Source organism: Somniosus microcephalus, chromosome 29 (assembly GCF_052327205.1).
Source record: "Somniosus microcephalus isolate GS21.2 chromosome 29, FLI_Smic_1.0, whole genome shotgun sequence".
In the NCBI taxonomy this organism is placed as follows: Eukaryota; Metazoa; Chordata; class Chondrichthyes; order Squaliformes; family Somniosidae; genus Somniosus; species Somniosus microcephalus.
The window spans coordinates 19,537,001-19,560,275 of record NC_141015.1 but is presented as its reverse complement, the minus strand read 5'-3'; the positions used below and the strand labels follow the sequence as shown (position 1 = coordinate 19,560,275).

Genomic DNA, 23,275 nt, shown 5'->3' with positions numbered 1-23,275 from the left:
TTGATCAAAATTACCACCATCAGTAAGAAAATCCAGCTCAATGTACCTTAAATCAAAGCCAAAGATAAAACTCAGGAAATGATTGTATGATGCGCACTGCCCACAGGGAACTTTGCCCGCTACTCATAACAGGAAACACAGGCATGCTGCCTACCATTTTCTGTTTATTAACATAGTGGCACGTGCCTGTAATTTCCCAATAAGCACAGCCGGCCAGTACAGCACATTCATGATATGCCGCTTTGGTGTACCAGCATGTTTATGTATTACCTATTAGCTATAGTTATCGCTGGGCGAGTTTGCCCAAATAGTGGCAGATTGTGAGATGTTTCATTAAAGACACAACTCCCAAATAGCAAAGATTGTATTCACAGCCCTCTCATTCCCTACAACACTCAGTTTCCAGACAATCACTATAGGAACAGTTGGTAAGATGTAGATCTCGCACAGTAGTGTCAACTTCCTGCTTCTCTTTCTAGCAGGTCACCATTTCTTTACTCACAGTTGTTTTAGCCTTCTAGCGGCCAGGATAAATACAAATGTAAAGCAAAATATGCACCAGAAACTATTTAGAAACAGTAGATTGATTGTTGATTATGGCAACGATGTACCTTAACATCACAAATGAAATTCTTGTGTTCATTTATTTAAAAATTCCATACAAACACATTAAATTATTCATTACTAATATCACACAGTATGATTTCAATCACTTAATGTGTTTCACTTTAAATCACAGTTTGAATGAAATGATCACTAATGCACGAATCTAATCAGCTAATTAATCTATATATATAAAGCGATGCTTCTGTCCTTCTGTCTGTCATTCTGTCTGTCTGTCATTCTGTCTGTCATCGCGTGTGCGTCTGTCGGGCTATGCGCTCGAAAGTTACAGGGCGTACCTACGCGTGCGTTACGTCGAAAGAAAGCTTACCTTTCCAAAACGGTCTTAAGCGTATTTACGTTTCGGCTGGGCTAAAATCGCGCCCGCGGTATCCGAAAAACCTTCAACATTCCGCTCATTAGCATCTCATTATCCGCTCATTAGCGACAGAGTGACCTCGAGGTCGACCAATCGTACGGCGGCTTGCTGCCGTGTGCGGCCGGGCCCTCCTACGGTCGAGTGACGGGACGATTGACCAATCCTACGCTTTGGTCACCTGACGGTCGACCAATCGGTGCGTGTGTGGGCGGGCCTTATCGTTCTGAACCGAGGTGAGTAGCCGCCATCTTGCTTCCATTCTTTTTCCTGCTTTCTGCGTCTTTCTTTTCAAATATACATTTCCAGCAAAATAAAATTGAATTTATTAAATTGTTTTAAAATAAATCACTCATTTGTAAATATTTTATCTAACCTGAAGATTCTTTTTCCTACCTTTCCCCGTTTTTTTCTTAGGCCTGAAAGCCTGGGCCTTTCTTGCCCAGCCAGGCCCGAGCTAGGTAATTGGGCTGCTGCTAAGCTCCTCACCGCCCACCCCCCCCGCCCCCCCGGGTGTCACGTTACCCGGGGCAACGGCGTCAGCCACGAGGGTCAGGGTGCGCGCGCAGCAGGAGCAGGTGAGACTCTGTTCCGCGCTCGGCTCGGGCGGGGCTCTCGAGAGTGCGGACCTCGGCCTTGGTGAGCGGGAAGGGTTACCCCGGCAACGGGAGTGCGGGGCGGCTGGGGCTTGGAGAGCGGGGCTCTCGGGAGTGCGGGGCAGCCTCGGAGAGCGGGGCTCTCGGGAGTGCGGGGCGGGGCAGCTGGGGCTTCGGGGGCGGGGCTCTTGGGAGTGTGGGGCGGTGCGCCAGGGTTACCCCGGCAACCGGGCGTGGCCGTCTCTCAGCCTCAAGCCCTCCCTTCCTCCCTCCCCCCCCGCCCTCCCTCTCTCCCTCCTCTCCCTTCCCCCTCTCCCCCCCTTCCCCCCCACGCTCTCTCTCTTCCCCCCCATCGCGCTCTCTCTTCCCCCCCCTCCCCCCGCTCTTTCCTCCCCCCCCTCTCTTTCCCCCCCCCCCACGCTCTCTCTCTTCCCCCCCGTCACGCTCTCTCTCTTCCCCCCCCCCCCACACGTCGCTCTCTCTCTCTCCCCCTCTCCCCCAACAACAACATGCCCTCGAAAAAGCCTCGGCACCGCCGGGCACTTCAGCTAGTTATATATATTTCTAAATATTGAAAATGTAGCGGTACTACCGAGTGTCCCTTACTTACCGGACATAATTCCCTTCAACGATGTCGCAGGCAAACACGATGACGCAGGCAAACGCGATGACATCACGTCGCACATCACGTGATGGCCCCAAGCGCGGGCAATCGCGATGACGTCACGTCGCGTATCATGTGAGTACCCAAGTGCGGGAAAACGCGGACAACGCGATGACATCACGACGCAAACGTGATGACGTCATCGCGCAAACCTCCGGACTGCCTGGTCAGTCCTCGTGGCGTCCCCACTGGGGAAAGACCTGTTCCACGACTCTCCTACATCGTTCTACGTTGTTTGCTGTATTCAACATTAAAATCCTGTTTGTTGTTCTTCCGAGTCAAGCTCCGTTATTTGTTAGGAATACACCTATTCCGACATTGGTGATCCCGTATCCGTGAACGTTTTTCGCAGAAGAAACGCACAGCCTGAACCTCGTCTTCACAGAAGACGACCGACGTGCACAGCCGAATTCGTCCAACATCTACATTGGTGACCCATCGACGTGAGGACGGGGAAACATCAATACCTACAGGGGTACGACAAATCCTACGATTGGTGACCCCGCCTCCGTGAATGTTTTTCACGGATGACATGCACAGCCTGAACCCCATCTCTGAACGATTTCACAGAGGAAGAGTACGGCGAACAACATCCGACAAGCAACAACCAACGAACACCAATTCCTACATTGGCGACCCCGCCTTTGCGAACGTATTCGCAAAGGAAGCGCAGCCTGGAGGTGAGCCCGTTTTTCACGAACGTAACGCAGCCGGATCCCGATTTTTGTGAACGATTTTCACAAAAGAAGCACGCCATGGAAGCATCAGCCATTTCGCTGTCGCTACCGCAATTCAGGGAGCAGCAACCGCCCTCGTGCTTTCTTCAGGTAGAAGCCCCGTTCGCCAAGAACATCGATGCGGCGCAGACCACGCACCTGCTTACGGTCTCCGTATTCAACATTTCTACCGCCACACGGATCGTCCACCTCCACAACATCTCCCAACGCAACAGCAAGTATGAATCCCTCCAAGCGCGGGTTCTGCAGGTTTTGGGCCCACGAGATCGGAGCGCACCCCCGCGGAGATGCCACGAGGACTCGCTCCTCACGAACCACGAGGACGCACTCCTTGCGAACCACGAGGACTCACCCCTCGCGAATCACGAGGACCCATCCCTCGCAAACCACGAGGACCCATCCCTCGTGAAACATGAAGACTCATTCCCCGCCAACAACGCACCAGCCCGTCAGCCTGCTGGTTGTGTTTTCTACCACGCTTTTCGGCACGAAAGCGAAGCGTTGCTGCCCTCCCGGCAGTCTTTTCCCCTAAAGCAACAACAACTCGAAGCGTTGCCACCCTCCCGGCAGTTTTCCCCCTACCGAAATCAACGACAACACGAAACGTTGCCGCCCTCTCTACGGTTTTCCCCTCAACAAAAGCAAACATCTACTGACGCTGCGACCATCGAGGACAGGTCCAACGGGCATCCCGCGGCCGCGATCGGCCACGCGAAAATTGCTGTCACCACTGATCACCGATCAACACAGCAATGGTTCACTCTTCTGTGTTACCGTCATAGCACTACGGCACGCACCGTTCCGTGCGTTCCTGACTGCCGAAGAGTTCACCGACCCGCCAAGACCCACATTCCTTTCCTCCTGGATCACCCGTTCAGCGTTCCTGCGTTTTCATCAGACTGGGGACTTTGTTTTTTTTTTCCAACGTCGACAGAGCCATAGTCCGCGCCTGCCCGGCTTGCAAGCCACCACGAGTTGGCCAGCATATTTCGACCTCGCCCGCCTGACCATCAGCCGCCCATCGTCGTTACGCCACACCAGGTACGATCGTCCGCCTCTAGGACGCGGCCAGCTGTTTCGCCCCGGCGCCCGCTTCGAGCCACGAGCTGCAGAGGTCACACGTCTCCACGGTCCTTCGCATGGCTGAATACGTTTTATTCGCCATGGCGCCACGGTCCTTCTCAAGACTGGATACGTTTTATCTGCCATCCGCTCACGACCAGCACCTTTAGACCTCGCCCGCCAAGTCGAGACAGCACGACCGCCGAGACCACTGGCCACCATCATCGTCGTTACGGCACATCAGGTACGATCGTCCGTCTGACCACCAGCCACCCGTCGTCGTTACGCCAACCCAAGTACGACAGACCGCCAGCCACCCAGCAGTCTCCGTTTCGAGACTACAGGAGTCGTTCGGACAGGCTCGTCAGGCCATCTCATCGTTTGACGTCGACCGTTAAAGTGAATTCTGGGGGGGCGCATGTAGCGGTACTACCGAGTGTCCCTTACTTACCGGACATAATTCCCTTCAACGATGTCGCAGGCAAACGCGATGACGTCACGTCGCACATCACGTGACGGCCCCAAGCGCGGGCAAACGCGATGACGTCACGTCGCGTATCACGTGACTACCCAAGCGCGGGAAAACGCGGACAACACGATGACGTCATCGCGCAAACCTCCGGACTGCCTGGTCAGTCCTCGTGGCGTCCCCACTGGGGAAAGACCTGTTCCACGACTCTCCTGCATCGTTCTACGTTGTTTGCTGTATTCAACATTAAAATCCTGTTTGTTGTTCTTCCGAGTCAAGCTCCGTTATTTGTTAGGAATACACCTATTCCTACAAAAATGTATTTTTCAAGCAACATTTAGAAAACCATGATCTATTAGTGAAAAACAAAATTATAATTATTACTAAATAAGATTATAAGTGGCATGCCTGCTTAAAGTTCTCTTTTGATAGGTTACAAGTCGTTCGGAAAGACATTTATCCTGATACTGGACTACTACAATGTTAAAGGGGAAGACAAGTCTGACATGAGAACTTCTATTAAACGCAGCCCCCATTTTATAATCGGAAAAGATTGATTTGCCAAAACCTAGACCAGATTTGATAAATCTATATTATTCCTACTTAAAATGAGCGAGTATTTTGAATAGAATGTACTTCTTAGACTTGCCTTCCTGTTTATTTTTTTGTAATTGTTTAGGTAAATCCAAAATGACAGGTTTGTTGGTTAAAGGTCTTTTTTTCAATTAAATCACCACATGCAGTCAAACAATTATCTTGAATAATCTGGAGAGTAACATTTACAATTCACAGGAGACATGAACTATGATGCCAGGATACCACAAAAGATTTTACTACTTCCAGTTAGGTCATGGTTAACCATTTGAGAACTGTTCTGCAGTGATACCTTTAAAAATATGATTTAGTTGCTACCCTACATAAAGTAGAACTCATTCAGAACGCTGCTGTTGACAGCCTTACGGGCTGAAAGCCCCACAATTCTGTTAGCCTGGTCGAGTCCATTGGCTCCCTAAGTCCCATGCTTCTGTTCCACTGGTCTAGGCTCCACTGGCTCCCCATGCCCCAACAAATCAATTTCAAGATCCTTATCTTCCCCTTTAAATGCTGCAAGTCTGCTTTTTTATGTCTGTCCCAGGAGATTAGGGAAGGAAGGGTTGGTACACAGGGATGAAACTGCTGAAAGATAAGGGTGTGCACAGAGGCCTGATGGCCTTTTCTCTTCCTGGATACATAAACATTAGCAACATTTGAAGTAGCTAATATCTATAGTAGGAAATGTCAGGGGTTCACTAAACAACAAACTTGCAGGAAGATTTTCGTGGAAGAAAGAAACTTTCAGGTTTGTTGCTAAAGCAACCAAAATACAGTAAACACACCTTATGTTTTTGATGTTTTGTCAAATACTTAATACAACTGAAAACATGTTCTGCATAATTTGATACTATTTAACATGAAGGAAACGTAGGATTCAAAACAACATTTTAAAATTCCAAAACGTAGAGCAAAAATATTTATTCTGTGACTGAAATAACACAGCAAACAGGTCGATTAGATGAATTGTCATCTAAAGATAACAAGTGTCAGAATGGAGGTTTTACCAACATTTATTACATAAAACTGCTCACTATGATGCCAGAAGATATTCAGATACTTCCAAATTGTTGTTGAACATGACCAATCTGGAAGTAATGATATACCTGTACTGGCATGTTTGTGGTAAATTTGGGAACTGAGTTAATTAAAGTGGGGTGTGGGCAAGTGCTGTATTTAACTTGAGGTTTCCAATTCCAACATAACACATACTGGAAGTTCATTGTTGCCTTTGCAGGTAGTAAAATATCAAACGAAATTTTATTTAAATTCTACTGAAAATAGTAGACTTCATAATCTGACCATTATAATGTTTCATCTGTGTGTCAGGTCCTGTGGATTGTATTGAAACTAGATCCAAGTTCTGTGCAGTTGCAAGGAGGTGCAGTCTCATCTTCATTACTCTTTTATCTTCCATAGTCCTCCAAAGAAACTGAATTGAAATTTTGACTCTGGACCCAGATTGTGAATTACTAGTTGTGAATTACACTAATCAGAGCAGTTGAAAAAATTGTTCTTGTGGATCTGTGTTCAATTTTCAACTGGCTGATGATCAGATTCTGAAAAACCCAGTGAAGAGCTGTGACACTGGATCAAACTGCTACTCACATTTACCCAATGAGCTTATTCTAGCATTACAGATTTTATCATGCACCAAATATGATTTCTGAACCAATCAGAACAGCAAAATGTAATAAATATAATTGAAGTGGAGCAAAAGTAAAGTCAAGGATGGAGTAAGGGAGTTGGTTCCCTTGAAGTTCACTAGTCGACTACCTATTATACTCTCCTACTATACATCCAACTTAATTTTGAGAGTTTTTAATATTTCTGTCTCCCTAACTCTGTGTGGCAGAATATTTCAAACATTTATCAGTCCTTTGGTAAAGACGTTCTTTCTAATGCCTATTTTAAGACTATGAGTGACTTTCCCGTGGCCTTGCTCGCACTTAGATGAAATGGTATGTGTTTGTTGTAACACAACAAAATGGCAGGTTGACTGAGGCAATTTGTGCCACCAGTGATGGAAGATCTAAATAGTAGGTGTTGCATTGTTAGCTATTAAAGGTAATAGTAGCAGACTTATATCTAACCTGTTAATATATCCCTCTATTCCTTTCTCCCTCATGTGTTTATCTAGCTTCCCCTTAAATGTATATGGCCCCCTAGTTCTGGTCTCCCGTGCAAGTGGAAACATCTTCTCTACATCTACCCTATGAAACCCTTTCAGAATCTTAAAGACCCCTATCAGGTCACCCCTCAATCTTCTCTTTTCTAGAGAAAAGAGCACCAGCCTCTTTAATCTTTCCTGATAGGTATAGCCTCTCAATTCTGGTATCATCCTAGTAAATCTTTTTTGTACCTTCTCCAGTGCCTCTGTATCCTTTTTATTGCCTTATTAACCTGCATCACTACTTTTAGTGATTTGTGTATCTGTACCCCCAGAGCCTTCTGCTCCTCTACCCCATTAGACACTAGTTTCCAAGGAGTGTGGGGCCTCCTTATTCTTACTACCAAAATGTACCACCTCAATTGGAGTAATTTTTTAAAAATTAAAACAAATCTCTCCATGTTGCCAAGGCCCATTTGAAATATCTATCCTGACAACAGAATAGTTGGCTTGTACTAATCTTCTATAAAAAGATTAAAAGAAGCACAATGTTTGAGATCATTTGGCAAAGCACCTTTATTGTGCTTGAATGGAACTCTGATAAACTGCCACATAATGCAGGCTAATAATTAATGTTTGTAGAGTATTTACTGTTCTTAGAAATGAGCTTGCAACATACAAGGTTGTATATTCTAACATATATTTTGAGCTTGCAGATGCAGAACCATGAAGGAAGGGGGGAGTGGTGGGGGGGAGATACAAAGCACAGGAATTTGGTGCTTTCATATAGCAAAGGAAGTAATAAAGGACTTATAGGAGGAAACATTAACTTGCTATTTCTGATTGTACTGTGCCTCTTCAGTTCATTCCAAGAGCAATACAGCACTCATCTCTTCCATTTTGTGGGTGATGCTTGAATGCCCCATGCCAGTATTTATATTTTAAGAACCAAAAGTTCTGAATTTCCATAAAGATTCATTCTTATACACAGGATAAAAGATTTCTTGTGCGGGGGAGCATTAGAATATTTCTGCATGCCCAATACCCAAGGAGGTCAATTAAATCACTAAATGCAGAGGAAAGAATGATATCACTGCATCTTTAAACAGCCAATTAAAGGAGCTATATATGTGCATACTTCCTTATTCTGAAAGTATGGCACAATTTCATTTACTTTAACACCCTGTTAGAATACAAACACTTAGTTTTTTCTTTACAAAAAAATAAAATTACTCTGCTTCAAGCTACATCTGGAACTGAATCCCACAACTGAAGATTTATTGAGAAGTATTGTGGCATTCTATGTTCATATCCTTACACTGGGTAAGTGGTTAGCTTGCACTGTAATATCCATAATTAAAAAACACAATTATTTCTAGCATAATTCTCCCAGTTTCCTTTAATGTTTGTGAAATGTATGACTTGTATTAAAATGGAACTTCATATAGCTCCTTCTCAGAGCAAGGCTGATTCATAAATACAAATGTTTATTCTAAATAGTCGCAAAGAGCTCACACTATGGGGGAAAAATTCAGTTGTTTGCGCCTCACATTAGCGCCTTAAGAGGGCACTAATGGGGCACAAAGCAACTAGCGCCCGGGCGTGGCAATGTTTGCGCCGCTCGTGAAATTAAATAGACATTTTGCGGCGGCGCTAAACACTGCCGCCACGATCTCTTGCGCCAGCAGATCGCGACGTCAGTCGAGTGTGCAATGCCCCGGTAGCGCCCTGGACCGGATATCGGGTGGCGCCCCCTGCCTTACCACCTGCCGCTAGCAACGACAGGTTGAGGGGAGCGTTTTGCAGTCAGAAAGGGACTGGGGGAGCGCTATTTAAAGGCGACCGCTTCCTGCCTTTTTTTGTTGGTGACATTTGTGCACCACGCATTCTGAGAGAGAGAGACTGCTGGAGAGATTCAACGCTGTGTGGAGGAGTTTTGAGTACTGAGCAGCACTTTGCAGGTTTATTTTGATATGCACTTCCTTGCTTCGCCAGCGCTCTGAGGTAGCGCCTCGCTCCTTGGACTTTGCGCCTTAAGACAGGTGTGAAGCGCCTGATTTGGCGCTCCAATCACCTCCAGGGGCGATAAAAGCCAAGTTTGCCGTCGGAGGCGATAATTAGTGCCAGGCGCTGAACTTTGCGCACGGCCGATAATGGCGCCCCAAACGGGGTGATACTGAATTTTTCCCCCTTAATTTCAAAACAATTGGCTTCATACTTTTATATCATTTTACTTCTATTTCTGAATCCTCTTTCTCCATTTTCCTGCTTTCAAAGTGTACTCCTTCAGTTAGGAAGGCAGCATAGACCACACACACGTCATTGGCCACCATCATTGCCGATCCCTATTCTACAGTAGTTAGGTCACCTTAAATCATTTTCCTGTCTGTGACTCTGAAGACTTAGTATCCAGTGTAGTGAAATGCCCGACTGAGAGCCAGGAAAACTCATTGATAAGAGGCCATCAGGCTTCAAGTTAGAGTAAAAACTCAGACTTGAAGCTGGGGCGTGTAAATATTAGTTCAATTCTCTACTGTTAGAGCTTTGAGGCTGCCCAGTCTCAAACTGTTTTCATTTTCCTGATGGTTCTCAAAGATCCTTTGGAACTTCTGGGAGAGGGAAAAAATGCTTCCTTAGTATGATTACTGAGACACACAAGGGACATGTGTATACTCAATAGCTTTATATATAAATGTGTTGTGGATTACATACTAGTAAGGAAAAATAGTTTCACTGTGCTGTGATCAGTTAATGTGAATAAAGCATTTATAGTACAAATGCATATGCTTCCACAGACGTTTGCATTTCCTTGAATTTAGATAGCAGCTCTCTTATGGTAAGCTTCAAATGATGTCTCTCAGCCAGCTTACATTGAACACAAGAGGCATACTCTCCCATGCTGATTGATACGTGATTTGTCCCCAATTATATATCTGGCAACAATGAAGTGAAGAGTTAAAAGTCGGTAAATGGACATGTATTAACATCTGTACGATAGCAAAATACTGCGGATGCTGGAAATCCGAAATAACAACAGAAAATGCTGGAAAAACTCAGCGGGCCAGGCAACATCCGTGGAGAGAGAAAAACAAAGTCAACGTTTCAGGTCGAAACCCTTCGTCAGGACTGAAAAAACACAGGAAATGAAACAGATTAAAAGGCCAGTTTGGGGGCTGGGAAATGGGGATGAAAGAACAAAAGAGAAGTGAAGAGAAATTAAGAGGTATTCAAAACCAGACGAGATTAATTAACATCTCATTTGCATTAATTGAGCAAAAGATGTATTACTTTACATTCATTTAGGATCCTTGATGCAACTGATCATTCAACTATAACCTCAGTGAAGCTGTGCCAAAGACAATCTATTATTCCTGCATGTTTCCTGTTTTTCTTTTCCAATCACTGTTTTTCCAAAATAGTTAATTTCACAATCAACAAGAGAAAGTGCTGTAAAGAGTCAGTCAGACTGGTACATTTTGGTGGAATATAAAATGAGAACATATTATGCCAATATCGCCATGGATCAAGCCAAGTCATTAGGGACTCTACAAAGTGGTGCCAGGCCCATAATTCAGCAGTTGATAGATTAAAACCATTCTGCTCTTTAGGAGATTAAACAGGTCTGATAGATTCTACAGTAGAGGAGTTTGTACATCATCTGGAAAAAGCAGGCTTGGTATGCTTAATGGCCATTTCTCCTTATATGCTTAGGTTCTTTCTCGTTCTCGGGTATGAGGAAATACTGTCTTGTGAGAATCTGGAAAGATACTTTGAATAGATAGCTTTTTAACCCTTCTCACCACTCATTGGAATAATGCCTGATCACTGCTGCCAGAGGAACAAATGGGATATTTACCTCAGACTATAGAATCTGGAAATATCATGCAGAGGATTTATTAGGGATTTTTGCACTAGCTTTTAACAGTATAGAATGGATAAGTATTGTGACAGTATCAGTACAGTTGTATAATGATATTCTGGAATTGTTCATTCCAGTTAGGAAGAATAGGTTGTCCACTGCTTTAAGTATAAGGTCAGAGAGATACAGTGCTGAAGTGTCTGACTTTGTCCACCATGGCTACTATCGACACCACAAACTGCTGGCTCAAAGTGAGAGGATCTCCAAGAAGATCGCGCATATCGACACAGACATCAAGTTTCTACAGAGATGCAAGAAAGCAGACAAGATCCTGAAAGGACTACAGATCACGAACCCACTCAAGTCGACCTACAACACAGACTACGCTGAGAGACTCTGCTGTCGTACCTCTCGCACACTCCTCAACCATCTCGTACACCAGCTCCACAGCAGACGCCGCAACCTCGAAACCGAGATAGAGTCCATGTTCTCAGCCTGTGCTCAGGACACAGCAGACCAGCTACGAGACACCGCCAAACAGACGAGGCAACGGAACTACACTGCTTACATGCACACCAAGAACAGGAAGCTTGAGAAACTCGGCATCACCACCAGCAGCAACCAAGCCTCCCCCGGTACCATGGTTAAAACCACAGGGAAGTCCATCGTCAACTTGTCCGACCACACCCTTCAACCAGACGAAATTGAAGTTCTCAGCCGAGGGCTCAATTTCTGCCCCACCACCAAAATGGACCCCATCGGTCTCGCGGCAGACGCAGAGGAATTCATCAGGAGAATGAGGCTCCGGGAATTCTTCCACAAATCCCAAGATGTCAGCCGCGAACCCAATGAGACAACCAATGATCCGGAACAGCAGACAGAGGGATCCGCAGTGCAGCAACCGAAGAAGAAAGAGTCAAATTGGACCCCTCCGGAGGGTCGCTGCCCTAAGCTTGACATGTATGCTCAAGCTGTCAGGAGATGCATCAATGCCAGATTCATCAGCCGCACTCGCAAGACAATCCAGAATGTCACCCGAGCACAACGCAACGCCATCCACGCTCTCAAGACCAACCGCAACATCGTCATCAAACCAGCAGACAAAGGAGGAGCCATCGTCATACAGAACAGAACGGACTATTGCAAAGAAGCATACAGACAACTGGACAACCAGGAACACTACAGACAGTTACCCGCAGATCCGACCAAAGAACACACCCGCCAACTCAACAGACTGATCATGACCTTCGATCCAGACCTTCAAAGCATCCTACGCACTCTCATCCCACGTTCTCCCCGCGTGGGAGATTTCTACTGCCTCCCAAAGATACACAAAGCCAACACACCCGGACGTCCTATCGTATCAGGCAACGGAACCCTGTGTGAGAACCTCTCCGGATACGTCGAGGGCATCCTGAAACCCATCGTACAGGGAACCCCCAGCTTCTGTCGCGACACTACAGATTTCTTACAGAAACTCAGCACCCACGGACCAGTTGAACCAGGAACACTCCTCGCCACGATGGACGTCTCGGCACTCTACACCAGTATCCCCCACAATGACGGCATCACTGCGACAGCCTCAGTACTCAACACCAACAACAGCCAATCTCCAGACGCCATCTTGCAACTCATCCGCTTCATCCTTCACCACAATATCTTCACCTTCGACAACCAGTTCTTTACCCAAACACACAGAACAGCCATGGGGACCAAATTCGCACCCCAATACGCCAATATCTTCATGCACAAGTTTGAGCGAGACTTCTTCGCTGCGCAGGACCTCCAACCAACGCTATACACCAGATACATCGACGACATTTTCTTCCTATGGCCCCACGGCGAAGAATCACTGAAAAGACTACACGATAACATCAAGTTCCATCCCACCATCAAACTCACCATGGACTACTCCTCAGAATCGGTTTCATTCTTGGACACACGAATCTCCATCAAAGACGGACACCTCAGCACTTCACTCTACCACAAGCCCATGGACAACCTCAGGATGCTCCACTTCTCCAGCTTCCACCCTAACCACGTTAAAGAAGCCATCCCCTATGGACAAGCCCTGCGAATACACAGGATCTGCTCAGACGAGGAGGAACGCGATGGACACCTACAGACACTGAAAGACGCCCTCGTAAGAACGGGATATGACGTGCGACTCGTCGATCGACAGTTCCGACGGGCCACAGCAAAAAATCACATAGACCTCCTCAGAAGACAAACGCGGGACACAACCAACAGAGTACCCTTCATCGTCCAGTACTTCCCCGGAGCGGAGAAACTACGCCATGTTCTTCGCAGCCTTCAACATGTCATCGATGACGACGAACACCTCGCTAAGGCCATCCCCACGCCTCCACTACTCGCTTTCAAACAGCCGCCTAACCTCAAACAGACCATCGTTCGCAGCAAATTACCCAGCTTTCAGGAGAACAGCGACCACGACACCACACAACCCTGCCACAGCAACCTCTGCAAGACATGCCAGATCACCAACACAGATACCATCATCACACGTCAGGACACCACCCACCAGGTACATGGTACATACTCATGTGACTCGGCCAACGTTGTCTACCTCATACGTTGCAGGAAAGGATGCCCCGGAGCATGGTACATCGGCAAGACCATGCAGACACTGCGACAACCGATGAACGGACACCGCGCAACAATCGCCAGGCAGGAGTGTTCCCTCCCAGTCGGGGAACACTTCAGCAGTCAAGGACATTCAGCCTCCGATCTTCGGGTAAGCATTCTCCAAGGCGGCCTTCGAGACACACATGACAACGCAAAATCGTCGAGCAGAAACTGATAGCCAAGTTCCGCACTCATGAGGGCGGCCTCAACCGGGATCTTGGGTTCATGTCACGCTACATGTAACCCCACCTGACGTAGGGTCATCCAGACTCGAGTCGTCATTGGCTTGTTCTCTCTACACAGATGCGGCCGGACCTGCTGTGATTTCCAGCAAAGAAAATGTTTTTTGTCTTTTTTGTTTTTCATACAGACCCCAGCATCTGCAACATTTTACCCCTTGTGACCCCACCTCATTGTTCTTTGATGTAATGTTTTCCTGACTGACCTGTTTGGACACCATTCACACCTTTGATTGCTGTGATTATCTCTCTGCCGAGTTGTGATAAATGGCAGTTAGAAAGATTACCTGTAATCATCTGGCATTATTCTCTGACTATATAATCTGTGTCTATAGGCATCTCCCACTTCACCCGATGAAGGAGCAGCGCTCCGAAAGCTTGTGATTTCAAATAAAACTGTTGGACTATAACCTAGTGTTGTGTGACTTCTTACATCTGTCCACCCCAGTCCAACACCGGCATCTCCACACCTTTGTAAGACAGAACAGAGGAACCTTGGAGTGCAAGTCAACAGATCCCTGAAGGCAGCAGGACAGGCAGATAAGGTGGTTAAGAAAGTATACGGGATATTTTCCTTTATTAGCTGAGGCATAGAATAAGAGCAGGGAGGTTATGCTTAAACTTTACAAAACACTAATTAGGCCACAGCTAGAGTACTGCGTACAGTTCTGGTCACCACATTGCAGGAAATATGTGATTGCACTAGAGAGGGTACAGAGGAGATTTATGAGGATGTTGCCAGGATTGGAGAATTTTAGCTATGAGGAAAGATTGGATAGGCTGGGGTTGTTTTCTTTGGAGCAGAGGAGGCCGAGGGGAGATTTAATTGAGGTGTATAAAATTATGAGGTGCCCAGATAGAGTGGATAGGAAGGACCTATTTCGCTTAGCAGAGAGGTCAATAAACAGGGGACCCTTAGCAGAGAGGTCAATAAACAGGGGACATAGATTTAAAGTAATTGGTAGAAGGATTAGAGGGGAGTTGTGGAGAATGTTTTCACCCAGAGGGTGGTGGTGGAACTCACTGCCTGAAAGGGTGGTAGAGGTAGAAACCCTCCTCGCATTTAAAAAGTACCTGGATATGCACTTAAAGTGCCGTAACTTACAGGGCTACGGACCAAGAGCTGGAAAGTGGGATTAGGCTGGATAGCTCTTTTTCGGCTGGCAGAGACTATCGGCCAAATGGCCTCCTTCTGTGCAGTAAATTTCTATGATTCTATGTATACAAAAAATAGAAAATGAACAGTAAAGAAGCTGCTGAGTGTACTGTGAATAAGAAACATCGTTACAGAAAATGCTTTTCTTCTTTCTCTTTTAGAGCATAAACCACGTTCCTGCTTCTTCAAACTGAGGAGTGTCCTCATTTCATTAAAGTTCGATGCTAGGTACCAGACCCCTGGGACTTTTTAGGATATGACCCAATGGTGCCAGATGTAAGGTCAGAAGGTGTCAAAGCTAGTTTCATGACTCAGTGAGAAAGAAACTGCCAGTACTTAAAGCATCAGCTCCTTTGCCTTCAACAAGTAGAAATATTTTTGTATGTCTGCTGTTTGATCTCTACAGACAGCAACTATTCTCTTGAGGACATGGAAACTTAATTAGCAGGGTAATATATTATAACTCAAACATTACCGATATGTATAATCTCTGAGAATTTGTCTAAATTAAACTGATATGCATGCGGCAGCATTTCCTCAGGGATATGGGGCAAAGGCAGGTATATGGAGTTAGGTCATAGATCAGCCATGATCTCATTGAATGGCAGAACAGGCTCGAGGGGCTGAATGGCCTACGCCTGTTCCTATGTTCCTAGACGTTCTGCTGCACCATCGTAACCTCGCTGGAAATGCAGTGGAAGTCCTGATTAAGCATGTGAACAGGGTTTCTGCTGCACTTCCAGCAACGCTATGGTGGCGCAGTGGCAGAACGTCCAAGGAAATCAGGGACACAGTATCCTTGTTTACAGTACAGCTGTTGACCAGGTAGAATTTCTGTTTGCTTGACAGAGTGCGCACTCTTTCCACATAGGGATATATCCCACTTACCTAAAGCAGGTTGGCAACAGCCATGGTTTATGTTCGCCAAATGAACATAGGAGTATTTATGGAGTGTAGGCAGTTAAAGGCCACACGTTGCTAATACAGTGCACTAGGAAACCTGGTGTTTGTCCAGTTAGGACCACGCTACCTTTGGTTTTCTCTTTCATGGTTATCTGTTGTCTAATCGGAAGAATTCTAGCATCTCCTCCAATAATAGGTCTTTCCCTCCTGGTCCCAATGATGAGCCAGGCTAGCTAGTCAACCATCAGTGTACTTCCACACCTACCTAGTTCAGATATCACATTACCAAGGCTGCTACAGTAGACTAAGTGAGTTGCATTCTTCTATCATCAGGCAGGCTATCTTGCCAATCCAAAAATGACCAGTTTATTCCTACTCTCTATTTTCTGTCCGTTAAGCAATCCTCAATCCAAGCTAATACATTACCTGCAATCCAATGAGCCCTAATCTTATGCAACAACCTCTTGTGTGGCACCTTATCAAATGCTTTTTAAAAACCCAAATATACTAAATCCGCTGATTCCCCCTTATCTACCCTGCGAGTTACACCTGCAGAAAACTATAAGAAGAACATAAGAAATAGGAGCAGGAGTAGGCCATTTGGCCCTTCGAGCCTGCTCCGCCATTCAATAAGATCATGGCTGATCTTCTACCTCAACTCCACCTTCCCGCACTATCCCCATATCCCTTCATTCTCTTAATATACCAAAATCTATCAATCTCTGTCTTGAATATACTCAACAACTGAGCATCCACAGCTCTCTGGGGTAGAGAATTCCAAAGATACACAACCCTTTGAGTGAAGAAATTTCTCCTCATCTCAATCCTAAATGGCCAACCCCATATTCTGATACTGTGATCCCTAATTCTAGACTCCCCAGTCAGGAGAAACATCCTCCCAGGATCTATCTTGTCAGGCCCTCTAAGAATTTTATATGTTTCAATGAAATCATCTCTCAGTCTTCTAAATTCTAGGGAATATATCCCTATATAAAAAAAATGATTTTCTAAGTGCCGTGTTAATAATAGATTCTAGCATTTTCCCTACTACTGATGTCAGGCTAACTGGCCTATAGTTCCCAGTTTTCTCTCTCCCTCCTTTCTTGAAAAGCGGAGTTACATTTGCTAACTTGCAATTTCCGGGTCCGTTCTAGAATCTCGGGAATTCTGGAAGATCAAAACCAATGCATCCAGTATCTCTGCAACCACCTCTTTTAGAACCCTAGGATGTAGGCCATCAGGTCCAGGGGGTTTGATGGATTTTAGCCCCATTAATTTCTCCAGTTCTTTTTCTTTACTAATATTAATTACTTTCAAGTTCCTTACTCTCATTAGACCCTTGGTCCCCCACTTCTTCCAGAATGTTTTTTGTGTCTTATACTGTGAAGACAGGTACAAAGTATTTATTTAATGTCCCTGCCATTTCCTTATTCCCCATTATAATTCCCCATCCTGTCTCTGCCTCTAAAGAATCCACGTTTACTTTTGCTAGTCTCTTTTTACATACTTGTAGAAGCTCTTACAATCTATTTTTATATTTCTTGCTCATTTACTCTCATTCTATTTTCCCTTTCTTTATCAATTTCTTGGTCATCCTTTGCTGATTTCTAAAACCCTCCCAATCCTCAGGCTTACTAATCTTTTTGGCAACATTGTAAGCCTCTACTTTTAATCTAATGCTATCTTTAATTTCTCTAGTTAGCTACAGTTGGACCACTTATCCTATGGAGATTTTATTCCTCAAGGGAATGTATATTCGTTGAAAATTATGAATTATTTCTTTAAATCTTCACCATTGCTTATCTATCATCATAGCCAATTCGACCCTCATACTTGTGTAATTGGCTTTGTTTAAATTTAAGCCTCTAGTTTCAGACTTAACCACATCAGTCTCAAACTCAATATGAAATTCTATCATATTATGATCACTCTTCCCATAGAATCCTTTATTATAAGGTTAATCATTAACCCTGCCTCATTACACAATGCTAGATCTACTAGCCTGTTCCCTAGTTGGTTCCTTGACATATTGTTCCAGAAAACTGTCACGAATACATTCCATGAACTCGTCCTCCAAACTACTTTTGCCAATTTGGTTTGCCCAGTCTATATGAAGATTAAAGTCCCCTATGATTATTGCATTAACTGTGTTACATGCTCCTCTAATTTGCTGATTTATATTCTGTCCAACACTGTAACTTCTGTTAGGGAGCCTATAAACTACTCCCACCAGTGTTTTGTACCCTTTGTTAATCCTTAGCTCCACCCATACTGATTCTACATCCTATTTTCTGGGCTAAGAGCCTTTTTTACTACTGTCTTTATCTCATCCTTTATCAGGGCTACTGCCTCCCTTTTTCATTTTGCCTATCTTTTCTAAAAGTCAAGTGCACTGGAATATTTAGTTCCCAAACTTGGTCACCCTGCGCCCACATCTCAGATCAAACCCTTTTATCTCTATTTGTGCCATTAATTCATCTATCTTGTTACAAATGCTTCATGCATTCAGATATAGCGCCTTTAATCTTAACTTTTTACTATTTTTCCCTGATAGGGCCTTAGTCACCAATGCCCTATTACCTTTGTTAAGTTCTCTGTCCCTTCCTAACACAATCTGTTTGGTTTTACCCAAATCGCTACTCCAGATATTATTACCTTTAAGGTTCTGCCTTTTCATTTGGACCCTAGCTCCTCAAACTCCCTCAGTAAAACCTCATTCCTAGTTCTACCTATGTCATTGGTTCCTACCTGGACTACAATAACTCCATCCTCCCCCTCTTGCTCCAAGTTCTTCTCCAAGGAGATGACCTTAACCCTTGTACTGGGAAGGCAACACAGTCTTCAGGATTCCCCGTTGCTGATGTGGAGCACAGTATCTATCCCCGACTATACTATCCCCTACCATTACCACATTCCTTTCCCTCCCCCCCACTTGAGTGACCTCCTGTACCACAGTGCCATGGTCTATTTGCTCTAAACTCTAAAGCCTGCACATCTGCCAATGCACTTTATTATGGTCATATTTATGTTAATATACTACAAGCCAAATGTATGTTGAATGTTTAAATGTCTTAATCCAAACGTACACTCTCGGGAGCCGCAAGCCTACATTTCATTGTACTGCACTTGTGCACTAACAATGACAATAAAAGTTGATTTGATTTGATTTGATTTTGATCCTCCCTGTAGTCTTTGTTCTCATCCACACAGATAACAAGTACCTCATACGTGTTGGACAAGGGCAAAGGCTGAGGCTCTTCCATCACTGCATCTGAGGTCCTCTTGCCTGCCTGACTCGCAGTCACATCCTTCTGTCTCTGACTACTAACCAAATCTAAACCACTTCCTAACCCAAGAGGTGTTACTGCCTCCTGCGTCAAAATGTTCAAGTAACTCTCCCCCTCCCTGATCCATCGCAATGTCTGCTCCTCGGGCTACAACAACAAAAACTTGTATTTATATAGCGCCTTTACCATAGTAAAACGTCCCAAGGCACTTCGCAGGAGTATTATAAGACAAAAAATTTGACACGAGCTACATAAGGAGAAATTAAGGCAGGTGACCAAAAGCTTGGTCAAAGAGGTAGGTTTTAAGGAGCATCTTAAAGGAGGAGGGAGCGGTAGAGAGGCGGAGAGGTTTAAGCAGAGAATTCCAGAGCTTAGGGCCTAGGCAACAGAAGGCACAGCCACCAATGGCTGAGCAATTATAATCAGGGATGCTCAAGAGGGCAGAATTAGAGGAGCGCAGATATCTTGGGGGGGTGGGGGTGGGGGGCGGGCGGTTGTGGGACTGGAGGAGATTACAGAGATAGGGAGGAGCAAGGCCTTGGAGGGATTTGAAAACAAGGATGAGAATTTTGAAATCCAGTCGTTTCTTAACCGGGAGCCAATGTAGGTCAGCGAGCACAAGGGGTAATGGGTGAATGGGACTTGGTGCGAGTTAGGACACGAGCAGCCGAGTTTTGGATGACCTCAAATTTACGTAGGGTAGAATGTGGGAGGCCAGCCAGGAGTGCGTTGGAATTGTCAAGTCTAGAGGTAATAGATGAGGGTTTCATCAGTGGATAAGCTGAGGCAAGGCCGGAGACGGGCGATGTTACGGAGGTGGAAATAGGCAGTCTTAGTTATGCCGCAATTTTGTGGTCGGAAGCTCATTTCAGGGTCAAATATGACACTAAGGTTGCGAACAGTGTGGTTCAGCCACAGACAGATGTTAGAGAGAGGGATGGAGTCAGCGGCTAGGGAACGGAGTTTGTGGCGGGGACCAAAAACAATGGCTTCGGTCTTTCCAATGTTTAATTGGAGAAAATTTCTGCTCGTCTAGAACTGGATGTCGGACAAGCAGTCCGACAATTTAGAGACCATCGAGGGGTCGATAGAAGTGGTGGTGGTGTAGAGCTGGGTATCATCAGCATACATGTGGAAGCTGACTGTGTTTTCGGATGATGTCACCAAGGGGCAGCAAGTAGATGAGAAATAGGAGGGGGCCAAGGATAGATCCTTGGGGGACCAGAGGTAACGATGCGGGAGCGGGAAGAGAAGCCGTTGCAGGTGATTCTCTGGCTATGATTAGATAGATAAGAATCAAACCAGGCGAGTGCAGTCCCACCCAGCTGGACGACGGTGGAAAGGCATTGGAGAGGATGGAGTGGTCAACCATGTCAAAGGCTGCAGACAGGTTGAGAAGGACGAGGAGGGATAGTTTACCTTTGTCACAGTCACAAAGGATGTCATTTGTGACTTTGATGAGAGCCATTTCGGTACTGTGGCAGGGGCGGAAACCTGATTGGAGGGATTCAAACATGGAGTTGTGGGAAAGATGGGCACAGATTTGGGAGGCGACAACACGTTCAAGGACTTTGGAGAGGAAAGGGAGGTTGGAGATGGGGCGGTAGTTTGCAAGGACGGAGGGGTCAAAGGTTGGTTTTTTGAGGAGAGGGTGATAATGGCAGATTGGAGGGCGAGGGGGACAATACCTGAGGAGAGAGAACCGTTAACAATGTCAGCTAACATGGGAGCCAGAAAAGGAAGTTGGGTGGTCAGCAGTTTGGTGGGAATAGGGTCGAGGGAGCAGGAGGTGGGTCTCATGGACAAGATGATCGCAGAGAGGTCATGAGGGGAGATCGGAGAGCAACTGGAGAAAGATGAGAGTTCAGGGCTAGGGCAGGGGGGAACGTTAGAGGAAGATTGGGCCAGGCGAAGGAAGGGAAGTGGCAGAGGCAGCTGAACGGATGGTCTCAATCTTAGAGTGAAAGATGTCCATGACCTCCTCACACTTGTTGTCCGAGGGGAGGGCGGAGGAGACAGGGGAGAGGGGTTTAAGAAGCCGGTTAGCAGTGGAGAATCGAAGCCGGGGTTATCTTTGTATTCCAGAACGATCCTGCAATAGTGAGCAATTTTGGCAGACGAGAGCAGGACCCGATAATGCTTTATGTGGTCCAGCCAGATCTGGCGGTGAATGGCTAAACCAGTTGTCCGCCATATCCGTTCAAGTCTGCGTCCCTTGGACTTGAGGGAGCGAAGATCAGGGCTGTACCGAGGGGCATGGCCAGTGTGAGGGTGTTAAGTCTGTGTGTTATATTGAGAATTACTACACAGACCACAAGAGTAAAATTTAACAGGTCTTTACTAGTCGAAGGTCAGGGCGGAACTGCCCAATAAATCATTACACAGCACTTATATACCGGTGTGGTCACCACCGGTATTACAGTATACAGCAGCCAAGATAAAGTAGTGCAACCCTTAAAATAGTTCTCTTAAAGGTGGAACGGTTACATACACTACAATCCTCCCTTTTTAGCTTAACAGTATATATATTCCCCATTAAACATAACATCATAACATATATATACACAACTTCATGTAAAAACAGTTCACAGATTCAGTCTCTGCGGAGGCGCCTCCTGCGCTTTGCCTCGGTGGTGTAGTAGTTCTCGGTGGTGTAGTAGGTTCTCGTTGCTGGGGTGACTCATCTAATAGTCCTTCACTGGACTTAACAGCTTGAACTTTCGTAACTTCAGAACCAGCCTTGCTGACTTCTAAAGGCTCGAGTACCTTGGGAAGTTTTTCTACTTCCAGACTGATTTGGCTCAGTTCAGAGGGACCACGTGCGTGACCTGGTAGGGGTGATAATGGTTCAGATGAGTCATCATCTTCTGCTTCTTCTCTATTGTCTTCTATTTCCTCCATCACTTCAGCTTTTGCCTCTGCCACCAATTCCCTGAGTGGCTTATTACTGCTGACACTGCTCACAAAAGGGTGCTCTTTCTTCTTAGCTTTCAACTGATCGATGAATTTGACATATTCCCTTTCTTGCTCAGCTTTGATTCGTTTGGCCTCATCGCGCAGATGGTTTGTGTGTTCCTGATTCATTTTCTCAATCAGCTGCTTCTGCTGTCTTCCCAGATTCTCCAACTCTGTGTCAAAGAACTTTTTCTTTGCATTCATCTCCTGCTCAAAACGGCGAATCATTTGTTCTAATTGCTGTTGTAGTTTGAAATGGAGTTGAGTTCGAGCCCGGTGTTCCTCAGAAATGTGCATGTCTGTAGACTGGACAGACTCAGAATTCTCTGTCAAACTATGTTGTTGTTGTTCAGTGGAATTCTGTTCTGATACTTTGTTCTCTTCTGAAGCATTTATGCACTCCTTCGTTTTTCCATCATTAGTCTGCAAGTCCATTTTAGACTTGTCTTTTGCACATGGGCTGGTCTTACCATCATCAGTTCCAGAGTCTGAGCTGATTGTCTTCACCGAGTTCTCACTCTCTGCTTTGTCACTGTCACTGTTGCATATGCCCTCATCCACTATTCTGGACAATCGTTCAGGTTTGACATCTTTTCTTTTTCCGGAATCTACCGTCATTGCTTTTAGGGAGTGCCAGTCCATATTTATTTTCCTGATCCACTCCCGTCCCAGAAGTGGTGGACCTCCCTCAGGTAGTACATATAAATCCATTCCTTGGTGTTCTTTGCCCTTGTGTCTCACCTTGACTTTTATCTTCCCGATGGGGTATACTCTTTGCCCCGTGTATGTCTGCAATACTATCTCCGTATCCCGTAGGGGAATATGTGTGAATAACCTTTTGTAATCTTGCTTATTCATGACCGTCAACGCCGATCCGGTGTCCAATTCCATCTTCACATGGACTCCTGCTATCTGCAGTGTGACCCAGATAGTTTGTCGGTCAGCTTCCTTACTCACATTGTGAATTCTCAGACTACCCAGTTCCTTGCTGTTGGAGTCTGAATCCGAATTCTGTTCATCCG

The 23,275-nt window shown here is 45.6% G+C and overlaps 1 protein-coding gene across 2 annotated transcripts in view; it reads right to left on the bottom strand.

Moving 5' to 3' along the window:
* Window positions 1–23,275, bottom strand: part of LOC147098519 (paladin-like) — a 214,348-nt gene that overhangs the window by 2,321 nt on the left and 188,752 nt on the right. The window lies entirely within an intron of this gene.